Consider the following 23265-nt stretch of genomic DNA (forward strand, 5'->3'; position numbering starts at 1 on the left):
TTATGGATGGAACTATGCCTCTGGATCTTCTGCTCCAAAACACGGTAACTCTGGCCTAAGCATTTGAACAAACGTTAGATATATCCCAACCAGGGATCATTCCACAAAATACATCCTACAAACGTACCCTCAAAACTTTGCAGATTATGTAAAATATGGAAAAATCTAAAAATTGTCATGGCCAAGTGGAGCCTAAGGAGACAGGATGACTGTCATGGCCAGCTGGGATGAGTCTGGGACAGAAGTTAAACCCGAAGCAATCTGAATACAAATATAAACTTTAGTTAATACTATCATATCTCTTCGGGATAGTGATTGCGATCATGTACCAACTCATATGACGTCCATAGTCAGAAAACAGTCTGTTGTATGTAGAGACTCAATAATATCTTCTCCATTTTTTCTGGTAACTAGAAACCCATCACGAATGAAAAGATTATTAGTAATCATGGTTTTATGTTTGCGACACGTGATATTATATGACTAGTTCTAATATTAGTTACTAGCGATGGCCATGTACCTATTCTTGTTGTTCTTAGTATTGTTTAATTGAAATAATAGCATTCACGGTAGAGAAAACTAAATGCATGATAAACACTTCATAGAAACATCTACTTTACATACTTTAAGATAATAACGTATGTATATACCACTCTATTATGTGGTATGTAAATTAAGTGTTCTTCTGATCTTGAACGAGCATGTCATTGAAAGGCTTTCCATAAAGGTGGTTATCCTAGATAATGAATGATACTCAGATTTTACAGGATATACTTCACTTCATGCCTGAACACTGTCAAAACTAAAAATGTACACACGGCCAGATGAATCATTGTGACTGGCTCACTGATTGTAAAGAATCCTTGGTTTAATATTTTCACACATATTGTTTATCAGGAATACAAGAGAATCAAATGTTTCCAAATCAAAGAGATATTCAAAGACTGGAAGAACGATAGGGAATTCGAGGGGTTTCAGAAGGATAAGATGTGACCATGAAGTGGCAGTCACAGGCGAGCAGCTTTTTCTGGTCCACTTTGACAGGTTTGCATGAGGATATGTGACTTGCCAAAGGGTAAGTCCCAGAAGTACCAGAGGGAAAGACAACGCTTTAGGGAGAGGTGACTTGGAAAGGGTGCTTCTGTGCCTAAATGATGCCTCAGCAACCTCGCTGGGGGTCGGTCCCTGGGTGAAAGACGTCGAAAGGCCAACAGTAACCTAGACTCACAAAGATCTTAGTAACATAGATCAAAGTAACTTAGAGCCACAAAGATCTTAGAGCCACAGAGTTGATCTTCCTCTATGATCAGGGGATAGTTACAGTGTCACAGGACATGATCATCGGGCCGGCAGTAGATGGCTAAAATATTATTGAGGGCCATACATGTAATAAAAAATGTATACATAAAATTTGGCTTTGGAATGTTAAGAAAAATCACAGGCCCACCATGGAGTTACTTATGCTAAGGTCCCATGTCACTAAACCTAATCTCATTCCTGTAGGAATGTAACCTTTAACCAGTCAGCAAAGAATTTCCTAGCCAGTGCTGGAAATATAGCTCACAGATCCTTGCCATTCCCCTCAGAGAGGCAGTCTTGCCTAAATAAGGTATTCCATGCCCCTCATTTTTTTAAGTTTATTAATTTTGAGAGAGAGAGAAAGAGAGCACACGCAAGGGAGGGCAGGACAAGAGGGAGAGAGACAATCCCACGACCAAGAGGTCATGATCTGATCCAGGATCAAGAGTCAGACACTTAAGCAAGCCGTCCAGGCACCCCGAGACTGTGGAGTTTCAAAGGTTAGAAGCCTTGGCTGGGATACAGCCCCGAGGGCACTGGCCTACTCCTGAAGAGAAGGCAGCCAACAACTTGCAGGCAGATGGCATGGAAACAGTGACCTGGACAAAGCCTGGTGCACACAGTGGGGAGATTCTACACTCATCATGGAGAACATCCCTGAGAAGCAGTGTTCACAATGAGGGGACAAAGAGCTAGGACAGCGGAGCTGGGTGGGGCTATTTCCCTGCTCTGCCCCCTGCCCCCTGCCCCCCAGCATAAACACAGAGCCGTCTGCTGGAAACAAGGCAGTTCCCACACTGGCTGCCTAAGCTGCTTACACCAACCCCACCTTCCTGTGCTCTGGCAAGACTGGCCTTCTAGGTCATTCAAGGTTGCCTCAGTTGCCTCCCAGTGGAGCTGGCCCCTTCCCCAGAAGACCAGGTGAAGCCCATGACCACACCACCTCTCTTGACCAAAGAGTTGTGCAGGGCTTCACTTCTAGGAGCAGTCATTTCAAGTCTCATTTATCAAGCAGATCAGAGCAGGCCTAGATCAGACTCACCACATTCTGGCCAAGGACCCTACCTTTCCCATACAACTGACCTGAAGGATAGTGCAGCCAGAACACAAAACAGTGCACGCAACACACGCCACAGACACTCCGTGAAGTGCCAGGCCCTGGACATTGGATGACCTCCTCTTCATAAAACCATTCAACTCACAGGCAGGTAACACGATGAGCTTTGGTAACACAGAGATGGCAAATACTCAACCAAAATCCAAGACAAGAGGAAGGCAACCCAAATGAAAGAACAAGATAAGGTCATGGGCAGAGAAATGGAGGGAACACTTCCAAACTCATTCTATGAGGCCAGCATGGCCTTGAGTCCAAGCTGGACAAAGACCCCACTAAAAAGGAAAACTACAGACCAATTTCCCTGATGACCATGGATGCAAAAAATCTCAACAAAGAGTGGCAAACTGGATCCGAGAATACATAAAAAGAATTATTCAGCACAATGGGGTGGATTTTATTCCTGGGATGCGCAATCGATTCAATGGCAAAACAACTAGTAGAATGTCACGAAATATATACCTATCAATAATTACTCTGAAAGTAAATCGACTACATGCTCCAATCAAAAGACAAGGATAGGGTGTCAGAATGGACAAAAAAATAAATAAATAAATAAAAACAAAAAAAAAACAAGGCCTATCTAGATGCTGCCTACAAAGCCTTATTTGGACCTATGTCACCTGCAGATTTAAAAGGAGGGAATGAAAAAACATTTGTCATGACAACAAGGTCAAAAGAAAGCCAGTAGCAATACTTGTATTAGGCAAAATAAACTTTAAAATCGAGAGTGTAGTTTGGTACCCTTTTGGTCAATACCTAGTAGTAAAATTGCATGCACCCAATATTTATAGCAGCATTATCAGCGGTAGCCAAACTATGGAGAAAGCCCAACTATCCATCAACTGATGAAGGTATAAAGAACTTGTGGGGTGTGTGTGTGTGTGCATGTATACGCATATGTACTCACGTGTATGCTCATATATACATACAGATATACATACGTATATACAATGAAATGTAACTCAGCTTCAAAAAGAATGAAATCCTGCCACTTGCCACGATGTGGATGGACCTAGAATGTATTATGCCAAGTGGAATATGTCAATCAGTGAAAGACACGTATATGATTTCACTCGTGTGGAATTGAAGAAACAAAACAGATGAAAACATGGGAAGGGGGCAGGAAAAGAGAAGAGTGGTGACAAACCACATGAGTGTCTTAACCGTAGAGAAGAAGAGTGAGGGTTGATAGAGGAAGATGTGTCGGCGCTGGGCTAGATGGCGGACGAGTATTAAGGAGAGCACTTGTTGTCACGAGTGCTGGGTGTCGTATGTAAGGGATGAATCACTGGATTCTACTCCCGAAACAGAGAATGTGCTATATGTCAACTAAGACTTATATTAGAAAAATAAAGAAAGCTGTAACGAGATGAAGATAGACACTATCTCATACTAAAGGGGACAGCCACACAAGAAGATCCCATCGTTGTAAATTTTGATGCGCCCAATATGCAATCACCAACATATAAAACACTTAACAAAACCATAAAGGAATTGATAATAATATAACGATAATAGAGGACTTTAACACATCAGTCACATCAATGGACACAACCTGTGAACAGAAAATCAACAAGGAAACAATGGCTTTGAATGACACACTGGACCAGATGCGTTCAACAGATGTATTCAGAACACTCCATACTAAAATGGCAGAGTACATATTCTTTTCAAGCGCCCATGGGGCATTCTCCAGAAATGATCACATTCTACGTCACAAATCAGACCTCAACAGGTACCCAGACAGAGCTCAGACCAAGCATCTTCTCTGACCACAAAGCTAGGAAACTTGAAGTTAACCACGCTCATACACACACACACACACACACACACACACACACACACACACGGGGGGAAAGGCCACAAATAAAGGGAGGTTAAATAACATGCTATGAAATGAATGGGTCAAACAGGAAATCAATGAGAAAATACACTGAAACAAATGAAAATGAAAATACACTGGTATAAACCTTTGGAATGCGGCAAAAGCAATCTGAGATGGAAGTATATAGCAATACAAGCCTACCTTAAAGAGCAAGAAAAATCTCAAACCCTCCTAACTTACAACTAAAGACATGAGAAGAACAGCAGAAGGAAGGAAATAATAGAGATTAAGGCAGAAATAAGGGATATACAAACCCAAAAGACACTAGACCAAATCAATGAAACCAGGGGCTGGTTCCTTGAAAACGGTAATCAACATGAAAACCTCCTAGGCAGAGTTTTCACAAAGAAGAGAGAAAGGACTCAAATAAAGAAAATCACAAATAAGAAAGGAGAAACAACAGTCAACACTACAAAAATACAGTTAGAAGGTAATATTATGAACAACTATATGCCACAAATTGGACACTCTGACAAAAATGGACAAATTCCTAGAAACACAAAAACTACCAAAACTGAAACAGGAAGATACATAAAATCTGAAAACAGAAAGAAATCAAATCAGTAAGAAAAAAAAAAATCTCCCCCAACACAAGGGTTCAGGGCCAGAGGGCTTCCCTGATGAATTCTACCATCCATTTAAGGAAGAGGTAATATGTATTCTCCTCGAATTATTACAAAAATCCAAAAGAAGGAAAACTTACCAATTCATCTTATGAGGCCATCATTACCCTGATACCAACACCAGATAAAGCCTCCACCAAAACCGAAAACTGCCGGGGCGCCTGCGTGGCTCGGTAGGTTTACTGTCCAACTCTTAATTTTGGATTAGGACATTATCTTGCGGCGCGTGGGTTCGAGTCCCACATTGGCCCGTGCATTGACAGTGTGGGGCATGGCCAGGATTCTCTCTCTCCCTGACTCTCTGCCCCTCCCTCACTTTTATGTACTCTATCTAAGGAAAGAAATAAACATTTAAAAATATGTTAAAACATTTTTAAATAAAACTGCAGACCAACAGCCTGATGAGTATGTATGCAGAAATTCTCATTCAAATACCTTCAAACTAAAGTCAACAATACATGAATAGAATCATTTACCATAATCAAGTGGGATATATTCCCGGGCTGCAAGGGTGGTTCCACATTCACAGATCAATCAACATGATGCACCACAGTAATGGAAGAAAGGATAAGAACAGTATGATGCTTTCAACAGATGCAGGAAAACCATCTGACAAAATGTCACATCCATTCATGATAAAAACCCTCAGCAAAGTACATTGAGACTCAACCTACCTGCAAATCATAAAGGTCATCTAGGAAAAACCAACAACTCGTCTCATCCTCAATGGGGAAACATTGAAAGTGTTTCCTCCAAGGTCAGGGACAAGACAGGGATGACCCCTCTCACCACTATTATTCCACATAGTACAGGAAGTCCTAGCCACAGCAGTCAGACAAAACAAGAAACGAGGCATCCAAATTGGCAAGGAAGGAGCAGAACTTTCGCTGTTTGGAACTGACATGATGCTCTCTATACACAACAGGAAAGACTCCAATGAAAATTGCTAGGATCGATATACGAATTCGACAAATCACAATATACAGAAATCAATGTACAGAAATCTATTGCATTTCTGTAGACGAATGAATTAACAGAAAGAGAAAGTAAGGGATCCATCCCATTGACAGTTGCACCAAATACCCCAAGATACCTAGAATGAACCTAACCAAAGAGGTGAAAGACCTGTACTCTAAAGGCTGTGAAACACTGATGAAAGAAATGGAAGAGGACACAAAGAAAAGGAAACATACTTCACCCTCATGGATGGGAAGCAGAAAATACTGTTAAAATGTCCACACTCCTGAAAACAATCTACATATGTAATGAAATCCCTATCACACTAACAAAACCATTTGTCACAGAACTACAACAAGTAATCCCAAGATTTGTATGGAACGACAAAGACTCCAAACAGCAAAAACAAAATTGAAGAAGAAAACTAAAGCTGGAGGCATCACAATTCCAGATTTCAGGTTATATTAAAAAGCTGTACAGAACAGAACAGTATGGTCCTGGCCAAAAACAACAACATCAACAACAACAACAACAACAACAACAACAACACAGATGCAGAGATCAATAGAACAGAAATGCAGAAATGAACTCACACCTATATGGTCAATTAATTCTCAACACAGCAGGAAAGCATATCCAATGGAAAAGAAGAGATAGTCTGGGGACACGTGGGTGGCTGCAAAGCGTGTGATTGTGGGTTCAGCTCAGGGCATGATCTCAGGGCAGTGCAGAGCATGCGTGGGATTCTCAGTCCCCATTTCTCTCTGCCCCTCTTCTGCATTCTCTCTGTCTCTCAAAAATAAATACATACACTTAAAAAAGTATCCTCAACATATGGTTTTGGAAAAACTAGACAGCAACCTGCGAAACAAAACAAGACCAACAACGGACCACCTTCTTACAACATACACAAAAGTAAATCCAACACGGATAAAGACCTATGTGTGAAACCTGAAACCATAAAAATCCCAGAGGATAATGAACACAGGCAGTATCTTATTTGACATTGGCTGTACAAACGTCTTTGTAGATCTATCTCCTGAGTTGAGGGAAACACAAGCAAAAATAATGGGACTTCATAAAAATAAAAAGCTTCTGTCACCAAGGAAATAGTCAACAAAACTAAAACACCTACAAGAATAATATTTGTAAACGACATCTGATAAAGGGTTAGTGTCCAAAACATATAAAGTTATACAGCACCCCAAAATGGAGATCCGGTTAAAAATGGGCGGAAGACACGAACGGACATTTTCCCAAGGAAGACATACACATGGCCAAAGCCATGTGAAAAGATGCTCAACGATACTGATCTTCAGGAAAATACAATTCAAAAGTACAACGAGATAACACATCACATCCGTCAGAATGACTGAAATCAATGAATGATGAAACAGCAGGTGTTGCCAAGGATGTGAGGAAAGAGAATCCCTCTTGCACTGTGGGTAGGAATGCAGACTGGTGCAGCCACACTGGAAAACATCACGGAGATTCATCAAAAAAAAAAAAAGGAACTAGCTTACGATTCAGCAATTTCACCACGAGGTATTTCCACAAAGAATACAAAAATAATCCTTCAAAGGGATACATGCACCCTGATGTTGGCAGCAGCATTTTCTACAACAGCCAAATTACGGAAACTTCCCGAGCATCCATCCATCAACTGATGAATAAGTTGAGATGTAGTGTATGGAATGTAATATTATTTAGCCGTAAAAACAGGAAATCTTGTCATTTGCCACGAGGTGGAGGAGCGACAGAATGTTATGCTGGGTGAAAAATGCCTGTCAGAGAAAGACGAATATCAGGTGATTTCACTAACACGTGGAAATGAAACAAAACAAAGGGGCGGGGGGGGGGGTGGGAAGGACCCAGTGACAAACAGACTCTTCACTGGGAAACAAACTGCGGGCTTCCACAGCGAGGTGGGGAATGGGTGAAACAGCTGCTGGGGATGAAGAATGCACCTGGGATGAGCACCAGGTGACACGTGCAAGTGTTACTCTCTATCGGACACCTGAAACTAATATTACGCTAGGTCTTCACTCATGGAATTTAAATTAAAAGGTCACATAAGGTTAATGACACCTACCTACCAGGTTTTCTGTAGTTTTCAATCACTTCACTAGGTTGGAAAAATAACCATGACATTTTTAAAAAGCATGTATGATGTGGCGGACAGTTTGTGCCCTTACCTCCGTCTCTGGTTCCAGCAGGACGCAGAAACTGGGTCCCAGCTCATTCTTCTAGAAGGTCGTGAGAGGAGCATTTGATGTATTCACGTCCTAACGGAATGCGGCTCCCGTTCCTCGGAATTTCCGTCAGGGTTTCTTCCCGGAAACGAGCCTGAATCGGGAACAAACCATCGACTGCATCGATGAGGTGATGTCGTGGGACCCCGCAATCCATGAGTCCTTCAGTAGAATATGTCTTGTTCAAATACTGTCCGGGAAGGGGAGGAATGAAACACGGGAGCTGCCCAGCAGCCAGCTTGCCCAGGGAAGCCACCCAGCGCCCCCTCCTCAGCACTCAGTACAACAAGGCAGCTCCTCTCTGGCGACTCGGGAGATGCCAAGCTGCTGCAAAGCGCCCAAGGTCTCCCCTGGGGTGGGCGGCAGAACGCGCTGGAAAGGCAGCTCTACTCTCTGTCCTGTGTCCTGTGTCCTCTGGGAGCCACAGGGACCCTTCCTGCTCGGAGGTGTCCTGGGTCAGAAAAGCCGATGGTGCGCCCTCTGCTGGCCATCACTGTCCAGGCAGAGGAACCCGCCCCTCCGGGCGTGTGGTGCTCGAGCTCTCTCTGCTGGCCACCATGGGAATTCCTGCAATGTTGAAGACCCTGGTGGCTCAGCTGAGGGACCGAAGGTGCTCTGGGCAACTAAGCCTGTTCTCCACACTGGGAAAGGTTTAGTGATGGGGCCTGGGACACAAAGAAATCTTTTCCTTCTCCTTTCTTGTGAGTGGAGAATGAAACCGAATTTATTAACGTAATGACATCATTTGTAATGCTCTAAGCAATGTTCCCAGAAAAATAGACCGCCAAATGACACATGCTGAACAAGAGGTCATGGTGTTGACCACCTAAGTGTTTAGGTTAGATAAAGAATGGACACCTTTGAGAGAGAGATACCGGCTTCCAGCTATGGAATGAATGAACCTAGGGATACAAGGGACAGCCAAAGAAAGAGAGTCCATCCTGTAATAATACTGTGGCATGCTTTCACAGGATAGCTACACTTGTGCTTAAGAACAACATAATTTATAGACATATGGAAGGACTACAATGTATGCCTAAAACGAATACAACAAATGTGTGAAGAATATTTCAATTAAAAGTCGACATCCTTTATGCTATCTTTAATTTCTCTTTCTTTGCCAATAAACTATCATTCCTGGGGCGCTTCGGCGGCTTACTTGGTTAAGGGTCCGACTTCCACTAGGTCATGATCTTGCAGCCCATGAGTTTGAGCCCCGCGTCAGGCTCTATCCTGACAGCTCAGAGCCTGGAGCCTGCCTCAGATTCAGTATCTCCCACTCTCTCCCCCATCCCCAGCTCGGGCTCTCTCATAAAAGGAAAAGAAACATTAAAAATGAAAAATCATTCCTAATTTAGAATCTGTGACATTCCGTCTATACCAGATTCTCCAACATGACCATCTTGATGTTTAGAACTTATCTGAAAAGTCACTAATAATATCTGATGACACATATGTGACAAGGTCAGCATGCAACTTACAGGCAGCTGCACATCTGTTGTGAATTTACGACACGCATCCGTGGCTTATATTTCCAATGAAATGTGCTTTAGGGATACGGGTGGATGAAATAATGTCCATCAGTCATGTAGGTCAATTTCCTACAGGATCATCATGCCTTCAATTAGTCATTGCCATCTCTTCAAAATGAAAAGAAAGCTGGGAAAAGGAATTCTTTGAAGGATGTAAGAGAAGACTATGGTGTTTTAAAGGGTTCACCTACCTTCTGGAATCCTCAGATTGGTTGTGGACAGGAGGATAGCAACCCACGATTTGGATGCACACCGCTCGTTCCAGAGGGAGAATATGGACCTTCTTGTCAAATCCTTTTTATCACTATCAGCAGTTCAACTCTGCCAGGTCCAGACTGCCGGACCTGGGGGCAACACAATGCCTCATGCCTGGGTTCAGAACATGAGGAACGCCAGCTGGTGGCGGGAGGGGGGGAATCCCACAGGGCCTGGGGCAGTGAGGCAGATGACCCCGGGACACCTCCCCACAGGGCGGGCTCTGGAGTTTACCTGCCAAAGAGCAGCACACTCTCCCTGAAGACATCCTTCTCCATGACAGAACATAACGCTGAGCCCCGCAATTCCAGGAGAACTGACGGATGCCCATCTTTTCAATTGCAATGGCCTCTGCAGAGCTTGGCCCCAGGGACGTTGGAGTCTTAGAGTCATGAGACTATGATGCCCATGATACCAGCCCTTTCTGCCCCAACACTCAGAGCCACTTCCCACATCCCCTCTCCCCTGGCCCATCTCGCCCCGTCCACATACCTGGACCACGTCTCCACCTTTCTCCTTGTACTTCCTCTCTGTCTCTGTTTCTCTCTAACCACACCTCTCTGTGTTTCTTCCTTTCACTCTCTCGGTCTTGCCCCATCCCCCTATCACTCATCCAGTTTCTCTCTCCTTACCTGTCTCTTTGTCCACCTCTCCCCAGGCTTCAGGCTATCTGCTCTGTGCATGCAGCCCTGTCCAGGAGCACAGGGCACTCCTGTCTCTGTCTCTCTCGTCATGTTTTGTCCCAGGCCCTGATCACAATGGAGGAGAATCCCCCGTACAGCAGCTGCTCATGTTGACATTTGCTAGAGCAATGCTGCCAGCATGTGGACAGCCGGACATTTACCCTTGGTGGCCCAGCCAGGACCCAAAAGCTGCTGGAGGGCTGGCTGCTTCCTTAAGCTGGAAGGAAAAAGGGGCTCACAGGGTTCAGGGTCCCTGATGTAGATTGGATTGGCTGATGTAGAAGGAGCCGTAGGCTTACACCCAACTCTCCTGGGTGGTGTCGAAGGAACCTATCTCAGACCATGGACCTCTGCCCTCCCCATGCCTCAATACGGCATCAGGGGGAGCTTTAGGGGACACCGTGTGACTCGCCACAGAAATTGCGTCATTTGCCCCCTTGGAGGCCACCTGGATGGGTGCTATTGGTGGCAGCTGGGAAGGTGAGCTGTGAAGCCGGGTTTGTCCACTCAGGATGGGGCGGAGGCCTGGGGACGGGGGCACTGCGCCATGTGCGGGGGTCCGTCCGTGGCCCTGACGGCCGGGCCAATGCGGGGAAGAGACGTGACTGCACTGGCCGGAAGCGGGGCAGGGTGGGTGGACAGCACCCCGGGCCGGGCCTGCCACGGGCTCTGCGGCCTCTGGTGCTCAGACGTGTCGTGAGAAGCGCAGTCAGCCGGGGGTGGGCGGCCAGGATGGCAGTCTGGCCTCCCGGGTGTGTGATGGGAACCGGCTCCCCACCCCCCTGCACACACTCTGCCTGACACCCGGCTGCCTTTCTTCCCCATCCTCCACCCCCACCCCCCAATGGAACGCTGCCCAAGCCACCCACCCACTTCCTGTGGCCAATGGATAAAGGACCTCAGGGGCCCCCAGAGCAGAGACCCGTGGAGCCTGGCAAGGTAGGGGCGCTGTCCCCTCTCACACAGCTGCAGAGGCCCCTGGCCCCCTCCGGCCCTGAGCTGTCCCTCCGTGCCCTCTCTCTTTGCAGATGCTGTGGCTGTTGCTTCTGACCCCCTTCTTCTCGGGGACCTGCGTCGCGGGGAGCCCAGGTGAGTCCTGACCCCACGGGGGTCCTCCCTTCCCAGAGGCTCCTGTAACCTTGTCTCCAGTTCCAGTCGCTGGGGGGCCTTGGGGCTGCCTGTCCGTGCCCTCGGGGGAGGCCTAGGTGGGGACGGGGCTCAGCCCTGGGCCCCGAAGCCCGGCCTCCCTCCACCCTCATGTTGCTTCCCAGCCTCCCTCCCTGAAAACGAGCTGGTGGGCATCGTCGGGGGCCACAATGCCCCCCAGGGGAAGTGGCCGTGGCAGGTCAGCCTGAAAGTCTACAAGTAAAAGTGGGCCTCCTGGGTGCACATCTGCGGGGGCTCCCTCATCCACCCCCAGTGGGTGCTGACTGCCGCCCACTGCCTCGACCGGTGAGTCCCGTTCGCTGCCGTCCAGCTCTGGGCGAATCAGGAGGTGTGGGAATCCGGGCTCCAGGCGGGGCGGAGGGGGCCGCCCTCGAAGGACCCGCCTCCGTGGCTTCTTTGCGACCCCAGGAAGGACGCCGACCCGGCAGCCTACCGCATCCATGCCGGGGACGTGTACCTCTACGGGGGGAGGACGCTGCTGAATGTGACCCGCGTCATCGTCCACCCCGACTACATCAACCCCCAACTGGGTGCGGACGTGGCCCTGCTCCAGCTGTCACACTCTGTGAAATACACGGCTAACGTCATGCCTGTCAAGCTCCCGTCGGCCCTGCTTGAAGTCAACCCAGAGGACGAGTGCTGGGTGACCGGCTGGGGCACCGTCATGGTGCACGGTGTGTACGGGGTGGGGTTTGGGAGGGGTTCGGGGCCGCGCGAGGCATTTCCCGACCTGGCCACACGGAGAACTCCTGGCGGGTGGGCAGCTGCAGGTTCTGGAAAGGAATCGCCTTCCGACACCCTCCCCCCCCACCCCGTGTGCGCCCCAACCGGGAGATCCGACCCCAGAGGCTGGAGGCTCCCTGAAGCAGAACTGAGCTCGGGACCCAACACTGTGACGAGGAAATTCATATTCTTAGTTTTTTTTCAACTTATAGGAAGATATTGGGGGGCGGGCAGAAACCCTCACCCCCGCCCCCCCATTTTCTTCCCGGTCCTTCCAACTAAAGGCAGAATCCACCTTCCGGGTGTTAGGAATTTAGAGGGAGATGGGAACCCTGCACGCTGAGGTCCCCACGGTAGCGATCTGGGCGGGAACGCAGGCTCGCGGCCGACAGCGGGGGCCACGCTGCAGCCTCCGGTCACGTCTCTCCCCCAGAGTTGCTGCCTCCGCCCTACCGCCTGCAGGAGGTGGCGGTGACCGTGGTGGAGAACGCCGTCTGTGACCAGCAGTACCACAACGCCACCAGGCACCGCTTCGAGGGCAGGAAGATCATCCAGGACGACATGCTGTGTGCGGGGACCGAGGGCCGGGACTCCTGCCAGGTGAGTCCCGGCCCATCCCGGCCCCCACCCCGCGCTGGAGGCCAGCCGGGGCTCAGTGCTCTCTCTCCTTCCTCAGGGCGACTCCGGAGGCCCTCTGGTGTGCAAGATGACGGGTGCTTGGCACTTGGTGGGAGTGGTCAGCTGGGGCAAAAGCTGTGCCCTGAGAAACCGTCCCGGGGTCTACGCTCGCGTCCAGACGTACGTGCCCTGGATCACGCGGCACATCGGGAGGGGCGTCTGACCAGGGCCTGCTGGCCGTCCGCCCGGCTGGGCCCGGAGGAGCGACGCCTTCCTCCCCCCAGAGCCTGCTGCTTCGGCCTCTGCGCCCCCGTCCCCGGCCTGGGCTCCGCCTTCGCTTCTGGCCTCCTCAGTGTCCGGGACTTCCCTGACTGCTGGGGGAAGCTGCAAGAAGATGCCAGGGGGCGGGCGGGAAGTCCCTGGGGCCCAGGGTGCCTCGCTGTGCTGTGTGTCAAATTAAAGAGCTTGAGGAATGACCAGAGTGTGGTCAGTCTTTGTGGAGTGGGCCCTCCGTGGGAGCGTGTCGGCCAGCCCCGAGGTACAGGGGGCCGCGCTGGGGCTGGTGTCCTACCAGGCTTGGCAAGGGAGAGTGAGGATCTCAGGGTTGGCTCCACTCTGCGGCCACAGCCCCCAGCTCTGTCCTGCCCCAGAGGCCACCACGTGGTCCCAACCTTGCATCCGTCCCTCCTTCCATCCCCCCATCCTTCCAACCATCCATCTGTCCATCCCACTTGTCCCGTAAGGCAAGGTCTGTTCTGGGAATTAACCAGTTGCCACGCTAAAGTGACCTGGACATGATGCCAATATGTCCTCCCCTTTAGGGACGTGCTTGCCCATCTGGGTACCTTCAGGTGAGGGTCTTCGCTGGCTCCCCTGGGGGAGTTGGGTATGAGCTCCAGGTTGGGAGCCCCTGGTTGGGTATGAGCTCCAGGTGCTGGGCAGCAGCCGGGGAGAAATGCCCCGTAGGCAGCCGGGGGAGGGGCTGGAGGCCACGGTGCCCCAGGGCCATGATGTGTGTGTGCTGCTGGGTTAGGGGGTGCCCTGAGCCCATGTGCCGGGCCAGGGTGGGGCAGGGAAGGCCCATTCACCTGCTGTGCAGGCGGGAGGGGGGAGGAGGGAGGAGCTGAGGGGCAGGCTCCGTGGCAGGCCCCACCTGCTCCTTCTGGGCACCTGCAGCTATGGCTGTCCCCACCACTTGTGCCCCGTGGATGCTGCCCCCTGGCATTAAGTGGCCAGCTCTGGGCCGCACAGGCCTCAGCAGGACCAGGGCGGCCCCAGGTGGCCTGTGTGTAGACCCACGTTTGTTTTTCCCCGTCACCCGGACAGGGGTGGGGATGGGTGTCCCCCACCTCCAGGAAGCCCTCCCCGGTTCCCGGGGGGCACACTGGCTCGTCTCCTCTGTCCTCCAGGAGTCGGGTCTTCGGGGCCGCCCCGGAGGGTCCCAGCTCGAGGCCCAGAGTGAGCCAGGAGACAGTCAGGCCCTCGTGACAGGCGACTGTGCCAGCCCACACTGCCCACGTCCCTGCCCCCGCGCCCATCTCAGGGTCCCGTGGTCTTCACCGCAGATCAGATGGGCACAGCCCCCAGCTGCCCAGCTCAGAGCAGGCGCTTCCTAACCGTCCGTCGTGTGACCAGGGCCTGATGACAGAGCCGATTAGGGGCCCTGGGAGGGGGCTGGACTTGTCTGCACCCGGCCCCGGCTTGAGACAGAAACTCTGAGGGCCACCTGTGCCCCCCCCAATGTCTCTGGTGACTGTTCCCTTTCTGCCCCCTATTTGACAGGAGAGCAAACCTGAGACACAGGGAGGGGGGGTCCTGTCCCTGGGTGCCTTCCTTCTCTGGCCCCGGGGATGCCCTCCTAGCCTGCTGGGGTCTCTGGTTGCCCAGGGGACATGGGTCACGTGGGCCCACGGGGTGGCCTCCGCAGGGGGACCCCTCCTCCTTGCCCCCACCCCCACACTAGCCGCTGACTCGGCTCTGGCTGCCCTCGGCCCCGACCTTTCCTGGTCTCGGCTGTGTGGGTTTGGTTTCCAGGCACACGGGAACTCCCCGCCCCTGCCCTGCCCGAGGTGCCCTTCATCTCTGATCTGCAGCTCTGGTCATGAAGGAGCCTAGTCCTGTCTTTCCGCCCTCACCCTGTCCTCGCGGAGCCTTTCCTTGCAAGACGCGCCTCCTTCCACACCTCATCCGGCCCGAGGCCTACCCAGGCCTCAGAAAGTTCTAGAACTCATCACCCCAACAACGGACAGTGACAAACCCTGGGTGGGATGAGGGAAGGAGGACGGATTTCTTGGTTTTTTCTTTTTTTTATCTTGACACGTCCATATCTGCCAAGAGTTTCCAGGGGGCGGGTACTATACTTGTCATAAAAATAACTTCAGGATTCAGAAGAAGGTGCAGCCTCCCTGCCCCCCTGTGCCGAGGTCTCACGTCACATGGCAGCTGAGGGGGTCTGATGGGCAGAGCCGGGGCCCGGTCCCCCGATGCCCCTCTGGCCCCCGCCCTCGCTGGGCCCCTTCCCTGAGGGCTCGACGCTCACCAGGGGAAGGTCCCGCCTCGGTTCTTCCACAGCCCCCCTCGATGTGAGGTCAGTTCTAGAAGGAGTAGAGCGCACGTGTGTGAACAACCGAGAAATGTTCAGTCTACAGGCACAAACACCTCCGACTGTAAAATGTTATGCCCAGAATTCGTGATCCCCAAAGACCACCAGGGAGCCGAGTCCGATGTAAAAGCAAAGAGCCTTTTTTCGAGCTAGCTCGAGCTCAATCCCTTACCGATGAGTGAGATACCGGGGAGAGAGAGTGACTTTCAAAAGGACAAAGGTTTTACTGGGGCCTAGGGGCCCTTGGTGAGGTAATGGCTGTGGCCCCAGCCGGTTGGCTGGGGAAGGGTCCGAGTCCTGTTAGGCAGGTGAGCCGGACGTTACTCAAGGGGAGGAGGCGTGGTCAAGGTGAAGGACACAGAACAAGATGGAGTAGGCTGGCGTAGGCCCGCCCTTTCATTCCTTGTCATGTAGCTTAGGGACCCAATCATGGGACCGGCTGCATTTATGGTGACAAGGGGAACAGGGTTTGGAGGTCCGAACCCCGACTCCCCTAATCACTCAGTTCATCTAGCTCTAGGACGTTTACTCGATCAGTCTTGCCTCCCTTCCCGCCGGCCCTTTTCGGACAATCTCGGGCCCAATGCCCTATCTCCTTGCAGTATGCGCACTGATCCTTCTGCAGCCTCTGCTTCCCCCGCCCTTGGTGGTTCCTTTACCTTTTCTTGCGTCGTCTGCCAGCTGCCGGAGACGGCGGTCTCGTTCCTCGGGGGAGTCGGCAGTGGTAGCTAGTAGTATTCTGGCCAGGTCTTGAGTCTGCTTCCTGCTGGCAGCCGCCATGGCGCGAGCCTGCTTGTCCTCAGGAGGCTCCCGGTTGTTATATACCTTTTCGGCTACCACCAGTAAGTCCTGCAGACTTTTTCTCCTACTCTATCTATTTTCTGTAATTTTCTCCTAATGTCTATGGTCGATTGGTTTACAAAGGCCATGATAACAGCTGCCTTGCTTTCCGGAGCCTCTGGATCCATGGGGGTATAGGTACGGAATGCCTCCATGATCCGTTCTAAAAAGGCAGCCGGAGATTCATCTTTTCCCTGTTGCACATTTCCTACTTAGGCCAAATTGGTTGGCTTTCTAGCAGCCATTCGGAGACCCCCCATTAGAGTCTGGGGGTAGACCCGGAGCCTCTCCTTACCTTCTGCCATGTTGAAATCCCACTAGGGCCGAGTTAAGGGGGGGAAGGAGGCATCTATCTGAGCCTGGTTGGTGGTGGGATTCCCGTCTGTGCCCGGAACTAGTTTTCGGGCCTCTTTGAAGATTCTTTCTCTTTCTTCAGTCGTGAACAGGACCTGCAAAAGCTGCTGGCAATCGTCCCACGTGGGGCTAGGAAGGGCTTAAGCCAAGAGGGTGGGTAGACGGGTAGTCTGAGTTTGTCCCATAAGGTCCATCCAGTATGTCCACAGAACAAAACAGAGAAACACAGAAGCAGACAAACAGAGGGCCCTTAGAAAGTCTTCCAACTCCATGGAAGCAAAACTGAAAGCTAGCTTAGACCTTTGAGGGGACTCCACGTCCCTCCAAAACCGAGAGCTAGATGACGGCCTCACGCCGACCAGCGGGAGAGACCCGCCTCGTCTCAGACCTTTGAGGGGATTGCACGTCCCCCCAAAACAGATGAGGGGATTCCACATCCCTCCAGAAGGGAGAATCGGAACGTCTTCCAAAACTCCCGGCCCGTGGTCCTCTGGTGCATCCACTTAGACCGCGTCGGGCACTACCAGAATTCCAGAAATGAGCTCACACAGAAAAGACAGAACAAACAGACAGACACTAACCGTGGCCAGCCAGGCTCTCCGGATCAGGGGTCCCTCGGGGGTCTTGGGGATCCCGGACGAGCCCCCAAATGTTATGCCCAGAATTCGTGATCCCCAAAGACCGCCAGGGAGCTGACTCCGTTGTAAAAGCAAAAGAGCCTTTATTCGAGCTAGCTCGAGCTCAATCCCCTACCGATGAGTGAGATACCGGGAAAGAGCGAGTTTCAAAAGGACAAAGGTTTTACTGGGGCCTAGGGGCAGTTGGCGAGGTAATGGCTGTGGCCTCAGCCGATTGGCTGGGGAAGGTTCTGAGTCCTGTTAGGCAGGGGAGGGGGGGTGGTGGTTACTCAAGGGGAGGAGGCGTGGTCAGGGTGAAGGACACAGAACAAGATAGAGTCCGCCGGCGTAGGCCCGTCCTTTCAAAAAGCACACAAAACAGCTTGCGGCAACTCTTAACAACAAAGTGTTGACGTATCTGGCTGAAAATCTCCCAACGAGGAGAAGAAGGCCAGAACTCTGACGAAGAGGCACCGGGCCACCAGAGGAGACACCCCCTGGGCAGCGCAGGGGGTTCTGAGCGCGGCCAGAAACGAGACGGGTGCGGGTCTCGAGCCGACACAGCAGAAGAACGCTGTTTGCTAGAAGACCTTCAAAAATTAAGGGTCTCGGGGCCCCCGGCTGGCTCAGTCAGTGGGGGGTGCGACTCTTAACCTCAGGGGCCTGAGTTCGAGCCCCACGTTGGGCGTGGAGCCTACTTAAAGATAGAAAATAATGAAAAGGACGTTAAAACTTGAGGGTCTGTTGGGTCTTTTCCCCATAACGTGGTTGTATTACGTCTTCTTTAAAAACTTTTACTGTTTCTGTATTCATTTTGAGGGAGACAAAGAGACAGCACGAAGGGGCGGGGCAGAGAGACAGAAAGAGAGAGAGAATCCCAAGCAGGCTCCCCAGAGGCCGACGCGCAGAGGCCGACGAGGGGCTCCATCCCACTAACCGCGAGACCGTGACCCGAGCTGAATCGAGAGTTGGACGTTGCAACAGGGGAATGGAGACCCTGTCCTGAGTAAGGCAGGGACAAGCAGGGGTGTATGGCCAGGGGCAGGGGTTTCTGAACGGGCATTCGCTAAGAGGGGGCATCTGGGGACTCATGCCAGAACCAGCCCACAGGGCTGCAAAACAAATCAGTTAAGGATCTCAGAGAAATGAATTTGAATTGTAATAACGTCTACCAAAAACCTAGGGAGGAGAAAATAATGGGTGCGAAGGTAAATGGCCATCAACTTAATACGAACTGCTAAATGCAGAAGAGGTTATATAAACACCTGACAGTGACCATATGCTAAAACCAATCATAAATATGCTAAGAACAGAGTTAAGGAAATCAAACTATATCACTAAAGAAAAGAAGCAAAACATGAAAGAAAGGCAAGAAAGGATCAGAGAAAATCATTAGAAACCACAGCCAACCAGGCAATAAAATGGCAATACGTACGTACGTATCGATCATTACTTTGAAGGTAAATGGAGTGAATGCTCCAATCTAGAGACGCAGGGTGTAAGCATGGATGAAAAAACAAAACCGATTTGTATGCCTATAAGTGACCCACTCTACACCTCAAGAATGATAGTGAGAGGACAGAGAAACATTGCACACATTAATGTCAAATGAAACCTGGAGTAGCAACACTTATATCAGAAAAAAATACACTTAAAAAAAGTACATAACAAGAGACAGAGGAGGACACTGTATAACAGTAAAGGCTACAACCCAAAAAGAAGATATAACAAGTGTAAATGTATCCCACAATTCGGTGGGATAGAATAGAATAGAATAGAATAGAATACAATAAAATAAAATAAAATAAAATAAAATAAAATAAAATAAATAAAATAAAATAAAATAAAATAAAATAAAATAAAATATAAAACAACTCCAAATCTGGAGGAAGTGAAACTTTCACACTTTGCAGCTTACATGACACTATATAGAAAACCCTAAAGAGTCCACCCAATAACCGCTAGAACTGATAAATGAATTCAGCAATGTCACAGGATAAAAATCACTGTGCAGAAATCTGTGGTATTTGGAGAAAACAATACTGAAGCAGTAGAAATAGAAATTAAGAAAACAGTCCTATTTACACTTGTGCACCAAATAATAAGATGCCTATGAATAAATCTAACCAAAGTGGTGAGTGATCTATACTCTAAAAAGTATAAAACAGTGATAAAATTCAAGATGACACAAAGACATGGAAGGACATTCCATACTCATGGGTCGGAAGTACAACTATAGTGAAAATGTGTCTACTTCCCAAAGCAATGGACACAATTAATGCAATTTCCATCAAAATACCAACAACATTTTTCACAGAACTAGAACAGTCCTAAAATGTGTATGGAACCACAAAAGACCCCAATCTTCAGAGTGAACAACCTTTATGTGAAGTGGTAATTATGGATGGAACTATGCCTCTGGATCTTCTGCTCCAAAACACGGTAACTCTGGCCTAAGCATTTGAACAAACGTTAGATATATCCCAACCAGGGATCATTCCACAAAATACATCCTACAAACGTACCCTCAAAACTTTGCAGATTATGTAAAATATGGAAAAATCTAAAAATTGTCATGGCCAAGTGGAGCCTAAGGAGACAGGATGACTGTCATGGCCAGCTGGGATGAGTCTGGGACAGAAGTTAAACCCGAAGCAATCTGAATACAAATATAAACTTTAGTTAATACTATCATATCTCTTCGGGATAGTGATTGCGATCATGTACCAACTCATATGACGTCCATAGTCAGAAAACAGTCTGTTGTATGTAGAGACTCAATAATATCTTCTCCATTTTTTCTGGTAACTAGAAACCCATCACGAATGAAAAGATTATTAGTAATCATGGTTTTATGTTTGCGACACGTGATATTATATGACTAGTTCTAATATTAGTTACTAGCGATGGCCATGTACCTATTCTTGTTGTTCTTAGTATTGTTTAATTGAAATAATAGCATTCACGGTAGAGAAAACTAAATGCATGATAAACACTTCATAGAAACATCTACTTTACATACTTTAAGATAATAACGTATGTATATACCACTCTATTATGTGGTATGTAAATTAAGTGTTCTTCTGATCTTGAACGAGCATGTCATTGAAAGGCTTTCCATAAAGGTGGTTATCCTAGATAATGAATGATACTCAGATTTTACAGGATATACTTCACTTCATGCCTGAACACTGTCAAAACTAAAAATGTACACACGGCCAGATGAATCATTGTGACTGGCTCACTGATTGTAAAGAATCCTTGGTTTAATATTTTCACACATATTGTTTATCAGGAATACAAGAGAATCAAATGTTTCCAAATCAAAGAGATATTCAAAGACTGGAAGAACGATAGGGAATTCGAGGGGTTTCAGAAGGATAAGATGTGACCATGAAGTGGCAGTCACAGGCGAGCAGCTTTTTCTGGTCCACTTTGACAGGTTTGCATGAGGATATGTGACTTGCCAAAGGGTAAGTCCCAGAAGTACCAGAGGGAAAGACAACGCTTTAGGGAGAGGTGACTTGGAAAGGGTGCTTCTGTGCCTAAATGATGCCTCAGCAACCTCGCTGGGGGTCGGTCCCTGGGTGAAAGACATCGAAAGGCCAACAGTAACCTAGACTCACAAAGATCTTAGTAACATAGATCAAAGTAACTTAGAGCCACAAAGATCTTAGAGCCACAGAGTTGATCTTCCTCTATGATCAGGGGATAGTTACAGTGTCACAGGACATGATCATCGGGCCGGCAGTAGATGGCTAAAATATTATTGAGGGCCATACATGTAATAAAAAATGTATACATAAAATTTGGCTTTGGAATGTTAAGAAAAATCACAGGCCCACCATGGAGTTACTTATGCTAAGGTCCCATGTCACTAAACCTAATCTCATTCCTGTAGGAATGTAACCTTTAACCAGTCAGCAAAGAATTTCCTAGCCAGTGCTGGAAATATAGCTCACAGATCCTTGCCATTCCCCTCAGAGAGGCAGTCTTGCCTAAATAAGGTATTCCATGCCCCTCATTTTTTTAAGTTTATTAATTTTGAGAGAGAGAGAAAGAGAGCACACGCAAGGGAGGGCAGGACAAGAGGGAGAGAGACAATCCCACGACCAAGAGGTCATGATCTGATCCAGGATCAAGAGTCAGACACTTAAGCAAGCCGTCCAGGCACCCCGAGACTGTGGAGTTTCAAAGGTTAGAAGCCTTGGCTGGGATACAGCCCCGAGGGCACTGGCCTACTCCTGAAGAGAAGGCAGCCAACAACTTGCAGGCAGATGGCATGGAAACAGTGACCTGGACAAAGCCTGGTGCACACAGTGGGGAGATTCTACACTCATCGTGGAGAACATCCCTGAGAAGCAGTGTTCACAATGAGGGGACAAAGAGCTAGGACAGCGGAGCTGGGTGGGGCTATTTCCCTGCTCTGCCCCCTGCCCCCTGCCCCCCAGCATAAACACAGAGCCGTCTGCTGGAAACAAGGCAGTTCCCACACTGGCTGCCTAAGCTGCTTACACCAACCCCACCTTCCTGTGCTCTGGCAAGACTGGCCTTCTAGGTCATTCAAGGTTGCCTCAGTTGCCTCCCAGTGGAGCTGGCCCCTTCCCCAGAAGACCAGGTGAAGCCCATGACCACACCACCTCTCTTGACCAAAGAGTTGTGCAGGGCTTCACTTCTAGGAGCAGTCATTTCAAGTCTCATTTATCAAGCAGATCAGAGCAGGCCTAGATCAGACTCACCACATTCTGGCCAAGGACCCTACCTTTCCCATACAACTGACCTGAAGGATAGTGCAGCCAGAACACAAAACAGTGCACGCAACACACGCCACAGACACTCCGTGAAGTGCCAGGCCCTGGACATTGGATGACCTCCTCTTCATAAAACCATTCAACTCACAGGCAGGTAACACGATGAGCTTTGGTAACACAGAGATGGCAAATACTCAACCAAAATTCCAAGACAAGAGGAAGGCAACCCAAATGAAAGAACAAGATAAGGTCATGGGCAGAGAAATGGAGGGAACACTTCCAAACTCATTCTATGAGGCCAGCATGGCCTTGAGTCCAAGCTGGACAAAGACCCCACTAAAAAGGAAAACTACAGACCAATTTCCCTGATGACCATGGATGCAAAAAATCTCAACAAAGAGTGGCAAACTGGATCCGAGAATACATAAAAAGAATTATTCAGCACAATGGGGTGGATTTTATTCCTGGGATGCGCAATCGATTCAATGGCAAAACAACTAGTAGAATGTCACGAAATATATACCTATCAATAATTACTCTGAAAGTAAATCGACTACATGCTCCAATCAAAAGACAAGGATAGGGTGTCAGAATGGACAAAAAAATAAATAAATAAATAAAAACAAAAAAAAAACAAGGCCTATCTAGATGCTGCCTACAAAGCCTTATTTGGACCTATGTCACCTGCAGATTTAAAAGGAGGGAATGAAAAAACATTTGTCATGACAACAAGGTCAAAAGAAAGCCAGTAGCAATACTTGTATTAGGCAAAATAAACTTTAAAATCGAGAGTGTAGTTTGGTACCCTTTTGGTCAATACCTAGTAGTAAAATTGCATGCACCCAATATTTATAGCAGCATTATCAGCGGTAGCCAAACTATGGAGAAAGCCCAAGTATCCATCAACTGATGAAGGTATAAAGAACTTGTGGGGTGTGTGTGTGTGTGCATGTATACGCATATGTACTCACGTGTATGCTCATATATACA

The 23265-nt window shown here is 48.9% G+C and overlaps 1 long non-coding RNA gene and 1 pseudogene across 1 annotated transcript; one reads left to right on the plus strand and one right to left on the minus strand.

Annotated features, from left to right (window-relative positions):
• Nucleotides 1-8172: 8172 nt before the first annotated feature.
• LOC123589124 lies at nucleotides 8173-11439 on the minus strand. Its single transcript, XR_006708173.1, has 3 exons — nucleotides 10155-11439; nucleotides 9857-10009; nucleotides 8173-8295 (listed from the first exon to the last, which is right to left on the minus strand). It is a non-coding gene; the product is annotated as an uncharacterized LOC123589124 (long non-coding RNA).
• A 34-nt stretch (nucleotides 11440-11473) lies between these two features.
• LOC123589123 lies at nucleotides 11474-13587 on the plus strand (annotated as a pseudogene).
• The last annotated feature ends 9678 nt before the right edge of the window (nucleotides 13588-23265 follow it).

Source organism: Leopardus geoffroyi, chromosome E3 (genome assembly GCF_018350155.1).
Source record: "Leopardus geoffroyi isolate Oge1 chromosome E3, O.geoffroyi_Oge1_pat1.0, whole genome shotgun sequence".
Lineage (NCBI taxonomy): Eukaryota > Metazoa > Chordata > Mammalia > Carnivora > Felidae > Leopardus > Leopardus geoffroyi.